The sequence below is a fragment of the Podarcis liolepis genome (assembly GCF_965112155.1).
Source record: "Podarcis liolepis genome assembly, chromosome: 11".
Taxonomy (NCBI): Eukaryota; Metazoa; Chordata; class Lepidosauria; order Squamata; family Lacertidae; genus Podarcis; species Podarcis liolepis.
Window position 1 is genome coordinate 55,777,525 of NC_139565.1, and position 20,680 is coordinate 55,798,204.

At 46.0% G+C, this 20,680-nt stretch overlaps 1 protein-coding gene and 1 long non-coding RNA gene across 2 annotated transcripts in view; one reads left to right on the forward strand and one right to left on the reverse strand.

Annotated features, from left to right (window-relative positions):
* Positions 1–20,680, forward strand: part of ZBTB7C (zinc finger and BTB domain containing 7C) — a 241,414-nt gene that overhangs the window by 37,258 nt on the left and 183,476 nt on the right. The gene's annotated exons all lie outside the window — the stretch shown is intronic.
* LOC310689121 lies at positions 16,330–19,723 on the reverse strand. The gene is made up of 3 exons (XR_014517341.1): positions 19,703–19,723; positions 18,373–18,453; positions 16,330–17,101 (listed from the first exon to the last, which is right to left on the reverse strand). It is a non-coding gene; the product is annotated as an uncharacterized lncRNA (long non-coding RNA).

Consider the following 20,680-nt stretch of genomic DNA (forward strand, 5'->3'; position numbering starts at 1 on the left):
ATGAGGATATGAATATGGGAAGCCCTCTGCGTTCTCGGGGAGAGCACCGCACAAATCCTATTACCGTTGCTTCCCTGCTTCCGTTCTTCGTTCTAATTGTCAACACCAATAACAGCAGGACGCGGCTGTTTCTGACTTGCCTGGCCTTTCCCCTTTGCCGCAGTGCAACCACCAGAGATCTCCCATGGCCGCCGGCAACTTCCTCTCTTTCGGTATCCTGGCATGTGAGACGGGGTCAGAAACCCTTGGATGAATCTTCTTCACAGCTTGCCTCTGCAGCTGTCTCGTTCTGCTGCAGAGTTTGGGGAGTTGCTGCCTGAATTCTCATGGCGTCTAATCATCTTCAGCTTTGCAGTCTTTCTTTTTTTGGTGTGTGTGTGTGTTTGTTTTTAAATCACTGGAGGACTAGATCGTGCCCTTTAGATGGAAGGGTGGAGAACTGTGAAGGCGATATTGTCGTCGTCCCCACACCCCCCAAAAAATCTTTATTAAAAAATCAAGTTGTTCTGCTCAAAGTGCCACATTATGTTTCACGTTGTGTGCTCATTGGGCAGGAAGGGAGTTGTTTTCTTCTTCTTCTAAATTGTCTTCTGTGTTTTCACTCAGCAAAATCGTCTAATAATGGAAATATGGGCGGGTTTCGCAGACAGCTTATGAGCAGTAAACCTGTTTCTCAGACTGTGTATGTTTGAAGGTGCTTTACTGCAAAATAAATAAATTCCTGCATGCAGAAAGCTAGCGTGGCAGGGAGCACCATTCTTCTTGACATGCTAGCATTCTGCGTGCAGGGATTTTTAGAATTATTTTTATTTTTATTTTTGTATGGGGGAACCATTCTAACATGTACCCAGCAGTACCCACCTGCAACTAGATCCTGAAGCAGATTTGCATTCCTCATCCGGAGAGACCGGCAAAATCCTACACTGCTTAGTATGGGACCGCAGGTGCAAACCATCATTTTGAGGTTATTAATATTATTATTATTTATGGTAAGATCTTGGGGCGGCTCGCAGAGTAAAATACAGGATAAAAACAAGTAAATAATTGAAATGAAACAGCAAAGCAATACCACACATTTAAAAGTCTCAAGTCTCAAAGGAGAAAACTCACCATGAAATGATTACAGTAAGTACCAGAGTTTTTAACAGCATAAAAAGAAGTGCCGGCAGGGCTTTTTTCTAGAAAAAGACGTGGCAGAATTTGTTGACCTTTGTTTAAGGGGAACTGCACCCAAAGTTGGTGAGCTCTTTTTAGGGGGAACCCCCTCCCCACATTTAATAGACTGCAGAATTATTTTATATATATATATATATATATATATATATATATATATATATATCCCACCCTGCCCAGCCAAAGCTGGGCTCAGAGCAGCTAACAACAGTAAAAATAGCACAGTTTACATAAAACCACAATCAATTAATTGAAATACATTCTAAAATTAATTCAGAATCAAATTAACGGCAACCATTGGGCTAGAGTGCTATGAGGATTTCAGAAGGACTGTGCCTTGGCCAAAGGCCTGGTGGAACAGCTCCATCTTGCAGGCCCTGCGGAAAGATGTCAAGTCCCGCAGGGCCCTAGTCTCTTGTGACAGAGCGTTCCACCAGATTGGGGCCATGGCCGGAAAAGCCTTGGCTCTGGTTGAGGCCAGCCTAACCTCCCTGTGGCTCAGGATCTCCAAGATGTTTTTATTTGAAGACCGTAATCAGCCAAAGGCCTGGTTGAAGAGGAATGTTTTCACCTGGTGCCTAAAGACATATAATGAAGGCACCAGGCGAACTTCCCTGGGGAGAGCATTCCACAAGTGGGGAGCCACCACAAAAGGGCCTGTTTTTGTGTTGCTGCCCTCCAGACTTCACATGGAGGAGGCACACACAGTGTCCGGGACGGTGTATATGGGGTGAAGCGGTCCTTGAGGTATTGTGGTCCTGACCTGTTTGCCCCCCTTGCATTCCCCTCAGCTGTGAGATGTTCAAGGAAGCTTTGGCAGGTGGCTGTGTAGCAGTACCTCCATTGTTGGAGACTGTAGACAAGTTCTTGCGGATCACAGCTGAGGAGCGCTGTTATGTACTGAAGTTCTCACCCTGGGCCAGCAGGGGGATATTGTAGATAGTTTTCACTCAGGTCCACATATGCAAATGAGGAATTGAAAGTGACGTTCAGTGATTGGATTGTTATAGAAAGTTGTTACTGTTGCTTTGTAGTTGAGCTCTATATAAGCAGGTTGGCCGAACCCTTCAGCCCAGTTCTGTTCTGGGCCTGTGAATAAACAAGAGCTGTTTGAAGGATTGCTGTGTCGTCTGATATGTTCACCCACAACTTAACAAGCACAGTGCTTTGTTCAGGTCCTGCTTTTGGACTTGCTATAGGCAGTCTGGTTAGCTGCTGTGGAGACAGGATGGAGCAGCCACACCCTTGCAAACAGCAGCTTAGGCCCGGGCAACAGTTTCTTTAATAGTTTCAGCTGCCAGTCAGTGTTGAGAGCACTGGGTTAGATGGGCCCAAACGTCTGACTTGGTACCAGCCAGCCAACTTTCTGTGTCCAAGAGCGTCTGTCCGTCTGCAAACGGGACTCGAATGTGTTAGGATATTTCCGTTCCACCTTAAAAGGGGGCAGGCTTTGTGAGTCACAGAGTCTGCGTATTTCCTGTTTCACAGGATGTTTCTGTTGTGTCTTTGTTTTCGCTCACTCTATGCCAGAGACACTGAAGCTGGCAGTCATGTTTTTTCTTTGTTCTGATCAACGCTGAATAAACTTGTAAATATGCTCTCCTGCGTGCATTTTTCGCTGTGAATTATCTGCTGATAGAGCATGCATCGGCTCTGGAATGTGGCAGGCTATTTCTGGAGCTCATGTCGCTAATTGCTGATACTGCGTGTCTACGGGAGATCGATGGACGTCCGGACACGGCTTGGGGGCCATGATGGACTTTGTCTCCCTGGCAGTATCCGAACAGAATGTCCTGTACCACCGTTCCCCACAAGGAGCGATTTTGGAACTCGGAAGCAAGTTAACCTCCAGTGGAGTTTCTTGGTACCCACAGAGATAAACACTGCCAATCAAGGAAGTCTCCAAATGACACGCCACCTTATTTCATCAAAGCAATCTCAGAACCAGTTTGATATCTGACAGGGAAGCGAGGCAGTATCCTTTGGGAACTGGGTAACAGGCTGGGGGTCTTCTCAGTTCCTTCCCCCACCCTCCCCGGGATCTCACAGAGCAGGGGACCTCTTGTGCAGACCCAGGCATCATCCTTGGTTGACTGAAATGTCACAAAAATAAAAATATATTGGGGTGGGTGGACAGCATGTATACCTTAAAGTTCTTTGCTGTATTTGATAGGTTTTGCCTTCATGGCAACCCTGTGATGCTGGTAACAATTATCAGTGGTGCAGCAAGATAATTTCATTATTATTATTAATTATTATTATTATTATTATTATTGATTTTATTATTTATACCCCACCCATCTGACTGGGTTTCCCCAGCCACTCTGGGTGGCTCCCAACAGAATATTAAAAACACAATACAGTGGTACCTCAGGTTAAGAACTTAATTCGTTCCGGAGGTCCGTTCTTAACCTGAAACTGTTCTTAACCTGAGGTACCACTTTAGCTAATGGGGTCTAGTAACCCACCGACATCTCCCGAGCTGCAGAGACTAAGGTCTGAGAGAAGGAGAGACCTGAGTATTCGCAGGAGGAGTGCTTGCCTTCAGGCAAAACAGGGAGGTGAGTCGCCGGGGGATCAGGACCGGCTGCTACCCCGGCAAAGATAAAAGGCTGTCGGACCCCACCCCAGGTTGCGGGAGCAACACTGCTGTATGCTAGATCCTGCCTGAGATCCTGTACCTGTCCTTGCCGGTTTCCTGCCTTGGCCCTGTCGGACTGACTCCTAGCAGAACCTTCGGATTCTGGTCTGGTCCTGGACTGTGTTTCCCAGGTTACCCCCGGGCCCAGCACATGGAGGCCAGGACTGGACATTTGGTAGTCCCTGTTTTGTTTGCCAGTAACTGGCAAAGGAAGGGAATGGGACAATTTCAGGGGAGAGATGACAGGAAGGAGGGATGTGCTAATTAAGCCTCCCACCCACCCACCATTTTCCTCTCTGCACCCCTCATCCTGCACTGTGCCTGGCCCTTTTTCCAGCACGAAATGGAAATGTATAAATAACAATGGGGCAAGAGGAAAAAGAGAACACTGGGACTTTTTACAGGAAGTTAAGATGGAAAGACAGTTCCAAGGGAATTTGTCATTTGCAAGGCAGATGCCAGCCGCTAAAATCCCATTATTGGCCTCAATTAAATTTTCTGTTCCAGGTAATTCTAATCAGCATATAACAGAGGGTACCGAATTTGTGGTAGGAGTTGCATCAAGTTGCATGGGGAGTGTAACACAATCTAGATATGCAATATGGAATACGTTGATGCAAAACAAATTTAGAAAGTCCAGCATTTATTTTTATTTGGCTTTCTACAGCAGGAGGCGGGTATACGAGCTTGATGAACAATGGCCACGTTTGCACATAATATTATGCCCAACCGAGGTTTGACCTTGGCTTACAGCTCATGGTCAAGGAGGAGAGAGCTTAACTGCAGCCCCAGATTCAGATGACACTCTCAAGTTTCTCTCTTGCAAACCAGCACATTAGCTCAGTCCCAGTAAGCCATAGTTTGGCATACTGTCACGAGTGAACCGGGCCATTGTATAGAAGTAGGACAGTCACTGTGTGGAAATAGCAAACAATCTGTTTTTGTGAGCTGGTGTCAAATAATTATTTGGTAGCTGAACTGTTGAGAATTGGAGGCAAATGCAAGGTTGAGAACATGATAAACAACATTACCTGTTGCTTAAATTTATTGATTACATTGTGTGTAGCTGCTAAGGAGGCTTAAGAGTTGGCCAAGCTTTAGATTTTGGAGAAAACGTAACACATGAAGGTATATGGACCCAATGCAAGGTAAGGTCAAGGTAAAGGACCTCTGACAGTTAAGTCCAGTTGCGGATGACTCTGGGGTTGCAGCACTTATCTCGCTTTATTGGCCAAAGGAGCCGGCGTTTTCCCGCAGACAGTTTTTCCGGGTCATGTGGCCAGCATGACTAAGCTGCTTCTGGCGAAACCAGAGCAGTGCACGGAAATGCCATTTACCTTCCCACCAGAGCGGTACCTATTTATCTACTTGCACTTGGATGTGCTTTCGAACAGCTAAGTTGGCAGGAGCAGGGACCGAGCAACGGGAGCTCACTCCGTCGCCGGGATTCGAACCGCCGACCTTCTGATCAGCAAGTCCTAGGCTCAGTGGTTTAGACCACAGCACCACCTGCGTCCCCAGTGCGAGGTAGGATGGCCTTTAATCAGTGCAATCCTAGGAAATCAGAACTCACTGTAAATAGATTTCTTTCAGCTTTTATCAAAGTTTGAAAAAGTAAGACTGTGAATTAGTTTCATAGATGATCACTGGTGCAAGAGTTTTAAAAGCACAACACAATGAGAAGCCTTTCTGTAAAAGAGACCAGAGGAAAAGTTGTTGGACTAGGCTGTATTTGGTCAAACCAACTAATGATGTGAGGATAAAATAAGAAAGAAGAGAGAAATTGGCTGCAATTTGGCTTTTCATTATTGGTCACAGGGAAAATAGAAAGCAAATCACACTGTTACCTCATGTACTGTCATATATATATGTGTGTGTGTACACACACACACACACACACACACACACCCCTTTAAAGCCCTAAACAGCCTCGGCCCAGTATACCTGAAGGAGTGTCTCCACCCCCATCGTTCTTCACGGACACTGAGGTCCAGCGCCGAGGGCCTTCTCGGTGGTGGCGCCCGCACTGTGGAACACCCTCCCATCAGATGTCAAAGAGAAAAACAACTACCAGGCATTTAGAAGACATCTGAAGGCAGCCCTGTTCAGGGAAAGTTTTTAATGTGTGACATTTTAATGTATTTTTAATCTTTGTTGGAAGCCTCCCATAGTGACTGGGGAAACACAGCCAGATGGGTAGGGTACAAATAATAAATTATTATTAATACTCAGAAGGGCTTCCCATACATGCATCCTTATTTAAATAACAAAATAAAGGTTAGTCAGTGTTGCAATCCCCATAACTGAGATGGGGCTGAAACGTAGTGCTCCTTCATAATGGTTCTGTCAATGTGTGTGTATTTCTGCAGGTGTATTCAAGATATATGGGGTGTTAGGGAAGAGGCAGCACCCCTGCTGGAGTGGGCAAATGGTGCTGTGGTCTAAACCATTGAGCCTCTTGGGCTTGCCGTTCAGAAGGTTGGCGGTTTGAATCCCCGTGACGGGGTGAGCTCCCATTGCTCGGTCCCAGCTCCTGCCAATCTAGCAGTTCGAAAGCATGCCAGTGCAGGTAGATAAATAGGTACCGCTATGGCGGGAAGATAAACGGTGTTTCCGTGCACTCTGGCTTCTGTCACAGTGTTCCGTTGCACCAGAAGTGGTTTAGTCCTGCTGGCCACATGACCTGGAAAGCTGTCTGCGGACAAATGCCGGCTCCTTCAGCACTGAAAGCGAGATGAGCGCCACAACCCCATAGTCGCCTTTCACTGGACTTAACCGTCCAGGGGTCCTTTACCTTTTTACTTTACTTTTCTGTGGATCATATCAGGAAACACAGATTCCCCCCCCCCCCCGAGTGAAATAATTATATTTAGGAACCAAACAAGCAGACTTCATTTCAGTAGCCCTAGCGGTTGCAAGAAACGTCTGTGGAGATTTTGCTGCACAGTTTCCTCAAAAACCAATTTGCACCTTCTTGGTGCACTTGACTGGCTTGCTTTCAGTTTCACTCAACTCCCCCCCCCCCCAATGTTCCCAATGCCATTTGCGTAGCCCACACTTTTAAGAAGCGTTCATAACATGCAATTGTGTCCCGAGACAAATATAGGGACTGGGATTCTAGGGTAGGCAGCTTGCCTTTCAGACAACAAAGCCATCAGAAAGGGTGTGGTCTGTTCCCAACATCCTCCTGCATAAATACTTGATCTGGTTGCATAGTAACCCAGTGATTGGGCACAATTTAACCTCCCCACCCTCCTCCTTTTTTAAACCCTGGCCCACCACAAATGGCTTGATTTAGCTGACCTGCTCTTTTGCTTATAGGCTGCCCAGTCAACTGCATTCATTTAGTACTCTCCTTGCTTAGTTCAGCAATGAAAGAATGTGTGATCTGTTTAGGGACCGCGGGGGGTTAGACATTCGATTCACTTTGCATTCCAAGGGGAATCTACCTAATCTGAGTTAACCTTCCTGAACTCAGAACGCTTTCAAAGTTTGCACCTCTCTGAATCCAGCAATCTGCACGAAATCTCTACAGATTTTTGGGTGCAAATTTTCCAGTAACCTGTACAGAACAATGCTCATCGTAGGGGAATCAGCTTTGCAGAGAGGGAAAACGGCATGCAAGAAATATGCATTTTAGGAGAAATTAGCTCTCAAATGCTGATGCACTTTCTCAATAACCCCCCCCTCCTTTAATTGCAAACTGATATGGAAATGGAGGGAGCTGCACTGAAGAGTGGAAAAATTTGAAATGGTTCAAATTTGCCCACCCCCGTAGATCCGACAGAAGAAGCTGTTATCTCTTGCTTGGCTGCTCTCCTGTCTTGTGTTTCCTTTGCAGAGGTGGAACTCTCACAAACCCTTCCGAGATGCAAATAAAGGGTTTTATGAACTGCTGCTACGTTGACTCATAGAGAATGCATTCCCTGTGCATATGGAGAACAAGGGGAGGGGCATGGGAAATGTATGTGTCAGTGGGAATGTCTGTCTTGCGCAATGTTAATCGATAGGCGGGTGCTCTGATCCAGAGCTCTGTATGTGCCCCAGGGTGCGTGGAATTTCAGCACAACCTAGTTTTGCTTTGTAGGCGGGGAAGGTTCATGTGCACATTGAAGCCCACCCGCCATAGATTGCCATGGACTGAGAGCATGAGCATGGTAGTCACCTCCATGGGATTGCGCTTTGGAAATAATACTTAGCATTTGTACGTGGGTGGCGCTGTGGGTTAAACCACAGAGCCTAGGACTTGCCGATCAGAAGGTTGGCGGTTCGAATCCCCGCGACGGGGTGAGCTCCTGTTGCTCGGTCCCTGCTCCTGCCAACCTAGTAGTTCGAAAGCATGTCAAAGCGCAAGTAGATAAATAGGTACCACTCCAGCGGGAAGGTAAACAGTGTTTCTGTGCACTGCTCTGGTTTGCCAGAAGCGGCTTAGTCATGCTGGCCACATGACCCGGAAGCTGTACACCAGCTCCCTCGGCCAATAAGTGAGATGAGCGCCGCAACCCCAGAGTCGGTCACGACTGAACCTAATGGTCAGGGGTCCCTTTACCTTTGCGTATTAAGAGCTCTTTGCCTACACTAGCCCTGTACATTTACTACCTTTATATACCAGGGGTCTCAGGGTAGTGCATATGGTTCTCCTGCTCCACCTTTCATCCTCACAACAACCCTGTGAGGTAGGTTGGCCCAAGAGATAGTGACTGGCCCAAGGTCACCCAGTGAGATCCATGGCCCAAGGTCTCCCAGGTCCTACACTGGCACTCTAATCACTACACCACACTGCCTCTCATGAAACAGCCATGTATGCAGCTGATGCCCTCTCTCTCCTTAAAATTGTCAGGTGACGACAGACCTTCTTCTCTGCTCGGCACTGGTGTCGGCCTCCATTTGGGATTTTTATCGGTGAATTTAGGCCCCTGGAAATTCAGGCGTGAGTCCTCATAATGTTTAAATATTACGGGAAAAGCCAAGTCTATAGGTGCACCAGAATAATTTATTGTTCTAACGCAACCTATAGCTATCACAAGATTACGACTCTCAAGCCACAATGAGACAAAGGAAAGAGCTATGAAAGCAATCTAATGAAATCGGCTGAGAAAAACAGAGAATACTGTCAACCTGTTACGGGTGCTGACAGACAGATTCATCAGGAAAAAGGATGAAATTTGCTAAGCCGAGACTGGATTTCAAAAGGACTGTTTTGGTAGGATGCCAAAGATTTGAGCTGCAGATTCAGTGGAACTGAGTTTTGGCATTCAGCCTTATCTCGCTTGATTGCTGTGAGCTGGAGGGGCTCGGAAGAATCTAACTGAAGGGTATGGATAGAATTGGCCGGAGAGGCAGGTCAATGCCTATTCTCATAAGGTTGTCCCAACAGGCAAGGCACGTGTGGAGCTGACAGCAAAACCAAGAGTTGCGATTTGCAGGATTTGGACATAGAGGAAAAACCAGCAGGAGGAGAATGTTGGATCCATGCTTAGATTCTAAAATTGTGTTTTAGTGGTATTCCAGTTTTAAAATCAATGCATTGACAATTTTTTGTTTCGTGTGGCATTTTAAAACTGCATTATTGTTTTATTTTGTGAGCTGCCCAGAAAACTCTTATTATTGGACAGCTATAAAGGTAAAGGTAAAGGTAAAGGTACCCCTGACCGTTAGTTCCAGTTAGGGATGTCCTAAGGAAAAGTGGGACATTCCAGGATCAAATCAGAAACCGGGACAGCTTCTGTAAATCGGAGACTGTCCTTGGAAAATAGGGACACTTGCAGCAGCAGAATCCTCTTTACAGATTTTAATCCTTGTTGGGTACAGAACCCCCAAAATTGGAAGGGACTCGAGGCATCATGCAGACTGACCACCCTGAAAAAAACCTCTGCCGCCAGTGCTTTCTTCTCTCTAGAAAAAGAGGTGCAGAAACTCCCACCTTTTTGGGACAGACACTAAGCTCTATTTTAGGGAGCGCCAAAGTTGTTACACTTTGTTTTAGGGGAACCCTGCCTGCCATAACAACAGAATAATACTGGGTTGTTGTAGTGTGTGTGTGTGTTTTGCAAAGACCTGCAGAGTCAGGCATGCCCAAGGAAGCTCATTGGAATAAAGCAAAGCACTGATTCTTTCTTTTCAAATCTAAAGATCTGATGCGATTCATTCCATAGAAAACGGCACAGTTCGCCCGGAGCTTAAATGTACAGGGTGGGGTAGTTTTGCCTCTTTTAAGCTTTGTTAGATATCGGCTCTTTAATTTTTAAAAACTTTTGTTGCTGCTGCTGCTTTTGATCCCCGACAATAGTCGTTTAGAGCGTTCTGCTCGTCTGTCAGACTTCACCTCCCGAAAGCCACCCAACGGGATCCCGACAGAAGCAAATCTTTGTCTTCATATAAGCGCTGTGCTCCTCTTTCATCTGATGCGGTGCTTATAGGACAACAAAGGGATTAACAGACCAAGGAATGCTTTATGTATCAGCTCACCCAGACAACCACGCCCCGGCTTGTCATAATATTGCTGATAATGGTTTTGGGGAGCAATGTTCTTGTGTGGCCGGCTCCCACCTTGCGGGGGAAGTTGGGAGCTGGGGGCATTTTGGGGGCACTCCCTCTGTCCTGGCTGCTGGATGAAGATCTCAAACTTGGGCTCTGGCAAACTCTAGTGCATAAATCTCAGCAAAGACAGTCATACCTCGGGTTGAATGTGCTTCGGGATGAGCGTGTTTGAGTTGCGCTCCGCAGCAACCCGGAAGTAACGGAGCACTACTGAGAAGGCCCTCTGCCCGGTTCCCTGTAACTTGGCTTCTCACAGCAAGGGAACCACCAGAAGGTCCTCAGCGCGGGACCTCAGTGTCCGGGCAGAATGATGGGGGTAGAGACGCTCCCTCAGGTATACCCATGAGGGCTTGGGAGCAGATGAAGATCAGGGGGAGCCACACAGGTCACCGGAGAGCAGGCAAGAAGCCATTTCACATCCCATCTCACCTCCACACAGACACAGCAACTGAACATAGTGGTTTCTCTTTCCTATCTGGCAGATCCCATTACAGAGCATCTTGCAACGGGCTTTTCAATGTTCCTGCTTCCCCCCTCTCTTTCTCCACACACACACACCTCCTTCCTTCACAAGTCCAGGCTCTGCGCTCCCTTTTTCTTCTCCCCGGTACCCATTATCTGTGCTTACAAGCCACGCGAGAGGTCAGCTTGGTCTATCAACAGCTGCCGAGAGAGATGCTTGCTCTGTTTGCCTCACGAACATCCACTTCTGTGATCTCCGCATAGGCTTAGCTGAAAGGCAAGGTGAATCCTAGGTCTCCGCTTTTGTTTGGCACGTGGAAAACATCCCCGAGCAGCCTCACATGGGAAAGACGGCTGGTTGCCATTGCTGGTGTGAGTGAGTGAGTGTGTGTGTGTGTGTGTGTGTGTGTGTGTAAGTAACACATAGCAGTTGCTGGAAGCTGCAGGAGGGGCGGGTGCTCCTGTGTTCGGGCCCTGCTTGCTGTGGGGCAGGTGGAGATGCAGTTGGGTCAGCCGCATAGCCCAGTTCCCCATGGGGAGCTCAGTGGGGCACACAGTCCCTGCAGAAAGCAGCATTGTCAACCTATAGGCTTGGGACTTTTTAGTGTGTGTGCTGCCAAAGCCTCCTGCATCACGGCTGCCGAGCACTTGACGGCCTGGATAATAAATAATAATAAATAATAATAATAATAATTTATTCATATCCCGCCCTCCCCAGCCGAAGCCGGACTCAGAGTGGCTAACATCAATAAAAGTAACACAGCATTCTAAAATCAATTCATTCTAAAATCAATTCAAAATCAAATTCATGGCAACCGTTGGGCTAGAGTTCTGTGAGGATTACCAAAGGAGGGGGTCAGACTGTGTCTTGGCCAAAGGCCTGGTGAAACAGCTCCATCTTGCAGACCCTGCGGAAAGATGTCAAGACCCACAGGGCCCTAGTCTCTTGTGACAGAGCGTTCCACCAGATCGGGGCCACGGCCAAAAAAGCCCTGGCTCTGGTTGAGACCAGCCTAACCTCCCTGTGGCCCGGGATCTCCAAGATGTTTTTGTTTGAAGACCGTAAGGTCCTCCATGGGACGTACCAGGAGAGGCGGTCCCGTAGGTATGAGGGTCCTAGGCCATATCGAGAACCTAGGACCAAGAGAACCAAGAGCTGGGTTGGTTAGAGCGTGGTGCTGATAACACCGAGTCTGCAGGTTCGATCCCTGTATGGGACAGCTGCATATTCCTGCGTGTACAACAAAGGAAATCCCATGTTGCAAAACAGAGAACTCTAAACAACCAAAAGCAACACGCGGCTAATAATGTACTAACAAGTGTTTATGCAAATTCATAAACAAAAAGTATGTCAGAGTCACAAATATAACGTAGAACGACAGTTTTTCTGGATAATTGAACTGTTTCAATGAGGATTCTTCATCAGCTGACAATATTAGAAATAGAAATCCATTGAATTCAAATATAATACAGAAATTGAAATGACGGACCTGTATGAACAATAATAAATAATAACTACATACCCAATGAATTGTCCCTATAGGTACATAAAGTAGCAATGGATCAGCAGTCACTTGATACTGTAGTAAGCTGACACTGAAGGCAAAGCCCTAGCAGCATTATAAAGGCTGCCCACAGGTGTACTGAATCACATATAATTTAAGGAAATTTAAAGATACAGTTCTACGTTCGGAGCACCTATCACCACATAAAGGTATCTGCAGCTTTTTGGCTGTTGAAAGGTGTTTGGTCTCCTTCTTAGTGATACTGAATGTCTACACCTTCTATTTCTGTTCAATGAACATTTATATGTGTGACTCTGACATACTTTTTGTTTAGGAATTTGCATAAACACTTGTTAGTCCATTACTAGCCATGTATTGCTTTTGGTTGTTTTGAATATCCCTGCATGGCAGGGGGTTGGACTAGAGTTGGCCCACTGGCTTCCTATAAATTATAAATAAAATTTTAAAACCCTGCATCCCTTTGGCAAGCATCACCCACTCAGAAGGGGCTGCTGTGCTTGCAGTTCTTATCCAATTTAGTCAAAAAGACAAACCAGCAGCCATTTGCTGGTTTCCCTGTGATGACCACTAGAGTGGCACAAAGCTTTGGAAGGAGGTTCTGATTTGAACTTGAGGCAAAATGGCCGCCCACCGAAGTGGTCTGAGGAGAATCGACTCACTTTCTGAAATGCTGAAGTGGGGCCTGAATAAAATGTTGTGTTTGGTGCACACCTCTAGCACATAGCTGTCAACGTTTCCCTTTTTTAAAGGGAAATTCCCTTATTCCGAATAGGATTCCTCGCACGAAAAGGGAAAAGTTGACAGCTATGCTCTAGCGGGTAGCTCTCCCTTGTGCTTGAATGGTTGTGTTTTAGCTTGGAGCAACCCTCAGGGAAAGTATTTGCTATGAGTGCTGGCTGGGCCAGATGGGAATTGTCATCCGAAACATTTTGAGGGCATCAAGTTGGCAAAGGCCCCTAAATCGAATGCACCCCCAAGCGGTGTGACCTGGTAATTCCTGGTAGTTCAGTAGTTCCCTCATAGCTTAAATACCGGTTCTCACCAGGTGAGGGCACAGATTCTCTGTATGGAATTGGCACTGTGGAATCTCTTTGGCAACGTTAGGATACCCAGAACTCAGGTATGAATTGGGTGTCAAACCCCTTTGTCACACCCTAGAGGCCATCACCAAGCCCTGTGTGCAAATCCTTCACTGGAGTCGTCTCAAAGCTTCACCGAGGACTGAGGTGTGTTGGCCCACCATTGGTGGTGGTGAAATCAGAAGTCACAGTAGACTTATACTTTTATTAGGACCTAATAAAGGCGCCGATATGTTATTAAAATGGATTGCAATAAATAATTAGTTGGGCATAACAAAGGTGTTGCCCTACGTTTAGTTTTATGATAAATAGTTTCTCAGAAGAGGCATGGCAGCACATTAATCTCCTTAGAAGGGAGGCCCAGCACCCAAAGGTGCTGTGGAACAATTCGTTGGGAATGGCTTTTGAACTATTATTTTGGTGCTGCCTTTACTTCACCCGGGTACTAATTTTATATCGTGCATTTACCGCATTTTTTGCTCTATAAGACGCACCAGACCACAAGACGCACCTAGTTTTTGGAGGAGGAAAACAAGAAAAAAAATATTCTGAATCTCAGAAGCCAGAACAGCAAGAGGGATCGCTGCACATTGCTGTTCTGGCTTCTGGGATAGCTGCGCAGCCTGCATTCGCTCCATAAGACGCACACACATTTCCCCTTACTTTTTAGGAGGGAAAAAGTGAGTCTTATAGAGCAAAATATACGGTACTCACCAGCCGGGTTCACATTTTGATGGTTCAGGCAATATTGGGGCCCTGAAATACTGATGCTTTTCAGGCAGCACATTGTGGGGGGTCTAAGAGTGTGAATTATGAGCAACTAACTCCTCGGTTCAAATCTCATCCTCACCACGAACCCAGTTAGTTGTTAGGAAAAACCTTGGAGCATTATCCTCCCTGAGGGAACACCTTGCCTAGGGGTATTCAGGGAGTTCATGGCTGAGCTAAGATTTTACCACTCATTCTCTTAGAACTACAGCCAGGAGTGGGTGAGTGCTTTCCTCTTCCCGTAAGGTGGTGGAGGTGCACCCAATTTTCAAAAATCTACCTCTGGACAAAATGGAGAGTAATTACTATAGAACTGGTGCCACAAAACACCTAATATATCCTATTCTCACCCCCCTCAGGAGTTCAAAATGGCACCCATGGTTCTACAGACCACTGTATTTTAATACTTTGTTGGAAGCCGCCCAGGGTGGCTAGGGAGACCCAGCCAGATGGGCGGGGTATAAATAAATTATTATTATTATTATTATTATTATTATTATTATTATTATTATTATTACCCCTATGAGGTAGGTAAGGCTGAGAGGCCATAACTGTGCTCCAAGGTCACCCAGTGATGGTAGTTGTGGGCATCATGTGGACCCACTAAAATCTGGGATCAGGCTACTGAGCCCATTTCAAGGTCCTTGTATTAATTTGCAAATCCCTGAACAGCTCAGGTCCATGATCTCTTAGGGACCACCTAGGTATCCCACTGAGATCACCTGTAGGAGTGTTGCTGGTCATCCACCGAATTGGTGAGGCTCATTGGACATCAGCAAGAAACCAAACCTTTAATATGGATCTTCTGATAGGGATTCAACAGGCATTTTCCATACTGAAACTTTTTTTTTACGCTGCCAGGCTTATGCAGGCAATTAAAAAAACAATTTTGCTGTAAGCGTTCGCTGGCCATCAGTAATTTGTGTGTGTTTTATTGTGTATATGTAATTGTACCAAACCACCCTGGATTTGTTATGTTATGAAATTGCAGTATACAAGTCATTTTTATGAAGACATAATGGTTGTCTGTTTAGGTAATGGATTTATAGCTTTCAAGCCACGGTTGTTGCATTTGGAGGCAACCTCCAGGCGGTTGCTATTTTTGGGGTGGGATTCAGTCGCATCCTGACAAATTCAGAGTGTGCAATTAAAGCTGATTGGAGTGCTTGTGCAAGAAGCCCACTTCCGAAAAAGGTTGGATTTTTAAAAATATTTTGGGGTTTTTTTGTGAAAAGGCAAGTGATGGAAAACTGCCTGGGAAAGTTTGGGGAAATGCTTGCCTGGTGCAATATATCCCAGAAAACAAATAAGTGTAAATGCTCGTTAAATAGCCAACGCCGTCTCACTTCTCTGCAAACAATCTGAGATGAATGCTCAATAAGTAAGGTTTCTGGAATCACCACTGGCTTCCATAGCCCAGCGTTAAAGTCAAGGGGTGGTATTCAACTGTGTTTTGCTCAGCTTAGGTAAAGGTAAAGGGACCCCTGACCATTAGGTCCAGTCGTGGCCGACTCTGGGGTTGAGGCGCTCATCTCGCTTTATTGGCCGAGGGAGCTGGCGTACAGCTTCCGGGTCATGTGGCCAGCATGACTAAGCCGCTTCTGGCAAACCAGAGCAGCGCACGGAAACGCCATTTACCTTCCCGCTGGAGCGGTACCTATTTATTTACTTGCACTTTTGATGAGCTTTCGAACTGCTAGGTTGGCAGGAGCAGGGATTGAGCAACAGGAGCTCACCCCGTCGCGGGGATTCAAACCACCGACCTTCTGATCGGCAAGTCCTAGGCTCTGTGGTTTAACCCACAGCGCCACCCGCGTCCCTTAGACCCACTTAAATTAATGGACCCAACCTAGCCATGTTCTTTAATTTCAATGCGTCTACTCTGAGAATCACCGAACACCATGCTAGGTCTTTGCCGCATTTCCAAACTGCAAGACTAAAGGAGGGTCACAGATTCCCTTGCCAGCTTTGAAGAACGCTCCCAGTGGGTGATTTGACACCTAAGTACATCCTTTCCCTATTTTGGCCGGCACCAGTTGGAAGAGCTTCCCGAGGCATCCTTAGTTTCTGTGTGCGGAGCTGGAGCAAAAACACGCTCTCTCAGGACCAGCTGAGAAAATGTGTCACAAAGCAGCCATTGTCGCCTTCCGCTGCTGTTCCTTGCAGAGGATGTGTGCGGTCTCTGTGCTGCCTCCATGCAGGTTTCTGCTTCATAGCCTCCTTCTCCCCAAGAACCAAAGGCAACATTTGTGGTTCGCTTTACGTATTTACGGTGGGAACCTGATGCCAGTCCCAGCTTCCCACCGCAAGTACCTGTGGCAACTAAGGATAGATGAATATGCCACTTTCAGTTCCTCGGTTTTTCCAGCCTTACACTCTGTTTGCTTCATTTATGCATCTGTTTTTAAAAGTGCATGAACATTTGTATGTATTTTCTTTTCTTTTTCCCCAAATCTTTTTTATTGAGTCTTACATTGCATATTAAAATTCAAACATTAAACATCATCATCATCATCATCATCATCATCATCATTTAAAATTCCCTGAATCCTTTGACTTCCCTCTGTTACCATTATCAAACATTTCCCCCCAAATGCTTCACTTATTTTCTCTATTTTTCTTAAACAATCCATTGTTTACCTTAGTTTTTAATACATTACAAGTGTTACTCAAGTCCTGCCAAAGTTTTTAGTTGTTTACAGTGCTCTCTTAAATACATTGTACATTTTTTCCCATTCCTTCTTAAAGTTCTTCTCTTCCTGGTTTCTGATTTTCTTGGTCATTTGCGCCATTTCGGCATAGTCCATCTTCTTCATCAACCAATCGTCTCTGGTCGGGGCTTTATCTTCTTTCCACCTTGGTATGTATTTTCTTCCACATTTCTCCTAAGAGATGCATTTTGATACAGGTTTCTGCCCAGTAGACACATTGGGGGAAATTGCTTGCACAAACTTTGCAGTTCAGGAGGTGTACAAGGCGCCATTCAACCCTCTTAGGGGTTCTGCTCTGGATTGTGTAGGGTTTACTCCTCAGCCTTTTGAAAGATATCCCTCAAGGCAGCAGAGACTTAGGATCAGAGTTTTCCTTCTCCAAGATGGGCTACCTTCCCAGGTTGACAAGTCCCACTTGCCCCTCGTTTACCCTCGCTAGATTCAACGTGCTGCCATCTGCCTTATTGCAGGGCAGATTCGAGGGTAAACTATACGCGGAATGAGTCTGCCCCTGAGGCTTGATGGAGGTAGAAACTGTCTCTTCATGCCTTCTTACGCTGTCGTTTCTACAGGGATATACACTCGGCATTTATCATCCCTGCTATACAAAAATCTCCAAATGGGTCCTGAACGCGTGACCTTCAGGTGTGGAGCACACTTCCATCCGCAGATGAGCCACAGCTGTCTGAACATCATGCCCTCTTTCTAACATTTGGCTTTCTCAGTGGTCTGCTGTGTCCTGTCTGTGACCTTTGTCTCCTTTGTTATACATTGTTCAAGGGGAAAGTGACACGGTGGAAGGCAGGTGCCAGAATAACTTTGTACCACCCCACGATTGCATGATTGGCATATATAAAGGGCACAGTCCAAAATGTATCTGACTGGTTTTGCATATTGTGCTAATAAAAAGAGCCTCGGCAGAGCTAGCTGGCAGCTTGCTTGTGTACAGCTCACCTGCATTACCAACTCCTGCCTCATGCCCTTCACTTCAGGCCTGAACTTCAATGTCTAAAATCCCTGGTAGAGGGCAAGGGTCCAGAGATCACACTAAGGGTGGCCAAATTCTGTCTGACTGCCATAAAACGTAGGGAACAAGCTGTGCTACCATAATGACTAAGGCCTTAAATGACAATTTTAGGTTATATTTTAGTGATTAAGATTTAACTTATATATTTTTAACTGCTGCTATATCTGTATTGTCCCTGTTATACCCAATTGCAGATCCAAATGTATCCCTATCGTGTTTTATGACTTCCCTGATATTGTATGTGAGCTGGAACTGGTCTGTGACCGAAATAATAAATTCATTCATTCATCTGCCCCTCACTTCCCTCTACAGCTTGAGCAGAAATCTCCTTCTTGCCCATTGGACCCACTCTTGGTCTCACCCACTCAATCCTCTGGAGCCTGTCTTTGCATGCAAGAGCAGTCCCTAACTCACTGGGGGTTTGAGACCCATCGGTTATCCTCACCTGGTTTAGCTGGCCAGTCAAAGCCTTTACCTGGGGTGTGGCTGCTGCCCCATGCAGACAGCTTCTAGCAGTTTCTTTAGGCTGGGTGTTAAAATAAGAGGAGACTAACATGTTGTTGGGAATGGGGCTGAGAACACAAGACAAGCCCTACAGAATCAGGCAGAGGGTCCCTAATGGAATCATCTTGGAAGCCAGCTCAGTTGTGCTAGAACTGTTAGAACTACCAGTTTCTTGTGAGCAATCTGACCGCAAAATTCTGCACCAGCCTGAAGCCTTCAGAGGCAGCCCCGTGTGGGATATACAGTGGTACATCGGGTTAAGAACTTAATTCGTTCTGGAGGTCCGTTCTTAACTTGAAACTGTTCTTAACCTGAGGTACTACTTTAGCTAATGGGGCCTCCCGCTGCCACCACAGCACGATTTCTGTTCTCATCCTGAAGCAAAGTTCTTACCCCGAGGTACTATTTCTGGGTTAGCAGAGTCTGTAACCTGAAGCATCTGTAACCCAAGGTACCACTGTACAGTGATCTACGTCCTGTGAAGATGGAGGCTTTCCTTAGCCATCATGGCAGAAAGCAGCTGGCAGTTCCATCTCTCCTGATGGAGTCTGCTCTGCTCCGTGTCTTAAAGACAATGGTTTAGAAACTCTTTGAGGACTAATTAGGTAGTGTGCCAAAAGCACAGCGCCTCAAGTTGCATCAAACGAAGCGGGTCAAAGAAGCAATCGATGTTCTCCCTTTGGAAAAATATAAAAGCCACAAGTTATTTGGATCTGTATCTAGTGTTAGAGCACACGAATCCCTTCGAAGGCAGGGAGCAGCAGCAGAAGAAACAAAACCTTACAATAACAAAGATAGATATTAATTTTAGCTGGTCCACTTGGCTAAGAGTCAATAGAAGCCAAATTGGATAGCTTTACCTGGTGACCGGAGGGCATTTTGCTTCTCCCTCAGGCAAGCCCAAGCTCCTGTGTGTATTTTAGTGTCTATGAATTGTCAACGTCAGAAATGCTAACAAGTGTGTTATAAATTGAATGAGAATAGCTATTTTTAAGTTCTTTTGCCTACTTCCTTAAATAGACACTTTGTGCGAAAGGGGGAGGTTTACAAGATGGAGTTCTGCAGCCTAAGTGAAAGTTAAGGGTAATGGAAAATAAATTAGAAACACCTTTGATTAGTCTATGGATATATGTTTTTGTTTCATAGGAATAGCAGGCAATCGCCCTGGATGATCACGATCACCGTTCATTGTGCCTGGGGAAAAGAAAACTCCAGCATTCAAAGACTCATTAGGAACATAACAGAATTGCCTTATACTGAGTCGGACTCACCGGTACATGTGGGATATCTTCAGGAGAAGAAAAGGGAAAGGAGTAAACCCTACACAAATCTGCCTAAGATGGTTGGATGGCTCCTTGTATGCTGGTGCCAAACATCTTGCTCTGCTTTCCTTTAGACCTCATCAGTCTAAGGAAGTCAGATTATCCTCCACCAGGGCCAGGGCCTTCTCAGTGATGGCACCGACCTGGTGGAATGCTCTGTCCCATGAGACCAGGGCCCTGCAGGAATTAACTTCCTTCCACAGGGCCTGTAAGACAGAGCTATTCCACCTAGCTTTCAATTTGAACTTTTATTCCCCTTCCTTCCCTCCCCCTCCCCTTTTTATGAAGATTGGACTCACTGGTACATGTGGGATATTTCCCCTTTTCATTCCTGGTTGTAGTTCAAAGCATCTGAAGGGCACCAGGTTGGGGAAGGCTGAGCTAGACCCTGGCCAAGTGACATCTCCACTCCTGCTAGTCAGGGATGTTTTGTATCATTCTTAAGACAGACTTCATTTTCAGATCCACAGCATCTTTGATGTCCATTGACTCTGCCCTTTTCAGTTCTGCGTTGCTCCTAGCAATCACGTTAAGTACCTCCATGATCTTTATTTTAGTTTCTTTTTCTGGTCCTAATTAATGACCCCAGGAGGAACGTGGCGGTTAAGTGGTACAGAGTTTTCTCCAGCAGCTACCTACCATCAGCCTTGCTCTACGTGCAACCACTTTTGAAAACAATAGGGCAATCAGAGCCTCTTCACAAGAGTGCTCATATCTGCCTGGGTGTTTTTTTTTAAGTGGGAGAGAAACAGATTGGGAGAAAGAGGTCAGCCATTTAGGTTAATTGATCCCAAAGAAAGGCTTGGAGAGGTCAGGATTGTAGGAGCTGAGTCCCTGCGGAACAAGTTTGGTCTGCAAGAGTCCAATAACTTGGATTCTACAATTGCCACCAAAATGTTCTATTCGTGCGTACGAGCACCTATGCAC